This window comes from Rutidosis leptorrhynchoides, chromosome 3 (genome assembly GCF_046630445.1).
Source record: "Rutidosis leptorrhynchoides isolate AG116_Rl617_1_P2 chromosome 3, CSIRO_AGI_Rlap_v1, whole genome shotgun sequence".
NCBI classification, from domain to species: Eukaryota; Viridiplantae; Streptophyta; class Magnoliopsida; order Asterales; family Asteraceae; genus Rutidosis; species Rutidosis leptorrhynchoides.
Window position 1 is genome coordinate 117,913,437 of NC_092335.1, and position 4,956 is coordinate 117,918,392.

A 4,956-nucleotide genomic window follows, 5' to 3' on the forward strand; every position below is an offset into this window, starting at 1 on the left:
CGAACGTTAAAACTTGTAAAAACTATATGATGACATATATATGGATATATATATAGTTAACATGATACTATGATAAGTAAACATATCATTAAGTATATTAACAATAAACTACATATGTAAAAATAAGACTACTAACTTAATGATTTTTAAACGAGACATATATGTAACGATTATCGTTGTAAAGACATTTAATGTATATATATCATATTAAGAGATATTCATACATGATAATATCATGATAATATAATAATTTAAAATCTCATTTGATATTATAAACATTGGGTTAACAACATTTAACAAGATCGTTAACCTAAAGGTTTCAAAACAACACTTACATGTAACGACTAACGATGACTTAACGACTCAGTTAAAATATATATACATGTAGTGTTTTAATATGTATTTATACACTTTTGAAAGACTTCAATACACTTATCAAAATACTTCTACTTAACAAAAATTCTTACAATTACATCCTCGTTCAGTTTCATCAACAATTCTACTCGTATGCACCCGTATTCGTACTCGTACAATACACAGCTTTTAGATGTATGTACTATTGGTATATATACTCCAATGATCAGCTCTTAGCAGCCCATGTGAGTCACCTAACACATGTGGGAACCATCATTTGGCAACTAGCATGAAATATCTCATAAAATTACAAAAATATGAGTAATCATTCATGACTTATTTACATGAAAACAAAATTATATATCCTTTATATCTAATCCATACACCAACGACCAAAAACACCTACAAACACTTTCATTCTTCAATTTTCTTCATCTAATTGATCTCTCTCAAGTTCTTTCTTCAAGTTCTAAGTGTTCTTCATATATTCTACAAGTTCTAGTTACATAAAATCAAGAATACTTTCAAGTTTGCTAGCTCACTTCCAATCTTGTAAGGTGATCATCCAACCTCAAGAAATCTTTGTTTCTTACAGTAGGTTATCATTCTAATACAAGGTAATAATCATATTCAAACTTTGGTTCAACTTCTATAACTATAACAATCTTATTTCAAGTGATGATCTTACTTGAACTTGTTTTCGTGTCATGATTCTGCTTCAAGAACTTCGAGCCATCCAAGGATCCGTTGAAGCTAGATCCATTTTTCTCTTTTCCAGTAGGTTTATCCAAGGAACTTAAGGTAGTAATGATGTTCATAACATCATTCGATTCATACATATAAAGCTATCTTATTCGAAGGTTTAAACTTGTAATCACTAGAACATAGTTTAGTTAATTCTAAACTTGTTCGCAAACAAAAGTTAATCCTTCTAACTTGACTTTTAAAATCAACTAAACACATGTTCTATATCTATATGATATGCTAACTTAATGATTTAAAACCTGGAAACACGAAAAACACCGTAAAACCGGATTTACGCCGTCGTAGTAACACCGCGGGCTGTTTTGGGTTAGTTAATTAAAAACTATGATAAAATTTGATTTAAAAGTTGTTATTCTGAGAAAATGATTTTTATTATGAACATGAAACTATATCCAAAAATTATGGTTAAACTCAAAGTGGAAGTATGTTTTCTAAAATGGTCATCTAGACGTCGTTCTTTCGACTGAAATGACTACCTTTACAAAAACGACTTGTAACTTATTTTTCTGACTATAAACCTATACTTTTTCTGTTTAGATTCATAAAATAGAGTTCAATATGAAACCATAGCAATTTGATTCACTCAAAACGGATTTAAAATGAAGAAGTTATGGGTAAAACAAGATTGGATAATTTTTCTCATTTTAGCTACGTGAAAATTGGTAACAAATCTATTCCAACCATAACTTAATCAACTTGTATTGTATATTATGTAATCTTGAGATACCATAGACACGTATACAATGTTTCGACCTATCATGTCGATAGATCTATATATATTTCGGAACAACCATAGACACTCTATATGTGAATGTTGGAGTTAGCTATACAGGGTTGAGGTTGATTCCAAAATATATATAGTTTGAGTTGTGATCAATACTGAGATACGTATACACTGGGTCGTGGATTGATTTAAGATAATATTTATCGATTTATTTCTGTACATGTAACTGTGGACAACTAGTTGTAGGTTACTAACGAGGACAGCTGACTTAATAAACTTAAAACATCAAAATATATTAAAAGTGTTGTAAATATATTTTGAACATACTTTGATATATATGTATATATTGTTATAGGTTCATGAATCAACCAGTGGCCAAGTCTTACTTCCCGACGAAGTAAAAATCTGTGAAAGTGAGTTATAGTCCCACTTTTAAAATCTAATATTTTTGGGATGAGAATACATGCAGGTTTTATAAATGATTTACAAAATAGACACAAGTACGTGAAACTACATTCTATGGTTGAATTATCAAAATCGAATATGCCCCTTTTTATTAAGTCTGGTAATCTAAGAATTAGGGAACAGACACCCTAATTGACGCGAATCCTAAAGATAGATCTATTGGGTCCAACAAGCCCCATCCAAAGTACCGGATGCTTTAGTACTTCAAAATTTATATCATATTCGAAGGGTGTCCCGGAATGATGGGGATATTCTTATATATGCATCTTGTTAATGTCGGTTACCAGGTGTTCACCATATGGATGATTTTTATCTCTATGTATGGGATGTGTATTGAAATATGAAATCTTGTGGTCTATTGTTACGATTTGATATATATAGGTTAAACCTATAACTCACCAACATTTTTGTTGACGTTTTAAGCATGTTTATTCTCAGGTGATTATTAAGAGCTTCCGCTGTCGCATACTTAAATAAGGACGAGATTTGGAGTCCATGCTTGTATGATATTGTGTAAAAACTGCATTCAATAAACTTATTTTGTTGTAACATATTAGTATTGTAAACCATTATGTAATGGTCGTGTGTAAACAGTATATTTTAGATTATCATTATTTGATAATCTACGTAAAGCTTTTTAAACCTTTATTGATGAAATAAAGGTTATGGTTTGTTTTAAAATGAATGCAGTCTTTGAAAAACGTCTCATATAGAGGTCAAAACCTCGCAACGAAATCAATTAATATGGAACGTTTTTAATCAATAAGAACGGGACATTTCAGTTGGTATCCGAGCGTTGGTCTTAGAGAACCAGAATTTTGCATTAGTGTGTCTTATCGAGTTTGTTAGGATGCATTAGTGAGTCTGGACTTCGACCGTGTTTACTTGAAAAATGATTGCTTAACAAATTTTGTTGGAAACTATATATTTTTAACATGTGAATATTATGTGATATAATAATCTCTTAACGCGTTTGATATTATGTGATAGATGTCTACCTCTAGAACAAGTCCCATTGACTCACCTAATAATAATGAAGAGTCAAATGTAAATTGGAATGATTCGTGGACTGATTCACAAGTTCCCGAAGAGGAACCGGAAGAAGAGTCGGAACCGGAAGAAGAATCGGAACCGGAAGAAGAATCGGAACCGGATGAAGAAATAGAACCGGTGGAGGAAATAATAAAACGGTTAAGTAAAAGAAAATCCTCAACCAACCGACCAAGGTTAATTATGGTCAATGGTGTTTCCACCAAGGAAGCAAAATTTTGGGAGGATTACCAATTCTCCGATGAATCGGATTCCGACGAGAATTCCGATGATGTTATAGAAATTACTCCAACTGAATTTAAAAAGGCAAAAGAAAATAATAAGGGAAAGGGCATAAAAATAGAGAAATCTAATTCCAACCCCGATGAACTTTATATGTATCGTCAACCCCCGAAGTCCTTAAGTTGTAACAATGACCCGGGAACCTCTAAACCACCAGGTTTTTCTAAACCAATGTGGAAAACGACGGCTCGTATTAGGGGAACATCATATATCCCTAAAAACTTGGCAAAACGAACCAAAACCGAAGAAGAAAAAACAAGCGAGTCGGAATAAGATAGTTGTATTCGTGTGGTGTAATATATGTAATATAGTGTGCTTATGCTTTATGATATATGTAAAAATTGCTTGTATTAATAAGTATTTTTTTATGAATCTAACTCTTGTCTATTTTACAGTATAAAAACACAAAATGGATAGACAGCCCAATATTTTAAGAGACCTACCCGGAGACATGATTGATGAAATCTTGTCTAGAGTCGGTCAGAATTCTTCGGCACAACTATTTAAGGCGAGATCAGTTTGTAAGACATTCGAAGAACGTTCCAAGAATGCCTTGGTTTATAAAAGGCTTTCGTTATAAAGATGGGGGATATCACATTGGGAAATCCATAAGTTACGATGTGTTTACTTTGACGCATATATTGCGGGGAACCCAAATGCTATTTTACGCAATGGGTTAAGAAATTATTTTGACTCAATATATCCGAATATTGGACTTCGTGATTTAGTAAAAGCGGCTAACATGCAACATAAAGAAGCATGTTATGCTTACGGATTAGTAATGTTCGCTTCTCACCAAAGTGAGAACAAGAACATCGGGCTACAACTATTAAACAAAACATTCCCACAAGTGACGGAGTCGGTAATTGGGGTAAGAAATGAGGTTTTTAGATTGTTACGGGACTGTTGGACATTACGTAACCCTCGTCCCTTTGACGGCGTTACAACACGTTGTCTTATCAACGGCCATAACGGTTATGTTCCACAAGACCAAGGATGGGAAGTAATCCTAGTAAAACCAGAATGCATGACTTGTTTCTGGACGTATGAATTACGTGTCTTTATTGCCTTTGCTGAACGACTTGTGTACTAGCTAGAATTATCTTCACAACCATCTTGTATCAAATTTATTGTGTGCTATATTTCATGTTATATGTAAAATAAGTGGTATTGTAAGTTTGTAAAATATTGTGTAAAAGTTTGAACGCGAAATATTATTATAATCAGTTTTTCATATAGAATTGTAGTAGTTGAATTGTATATTAGCTACTAAGTATGAACTTAACGGGTAGGTACTACCCGAATTTAAACTTATA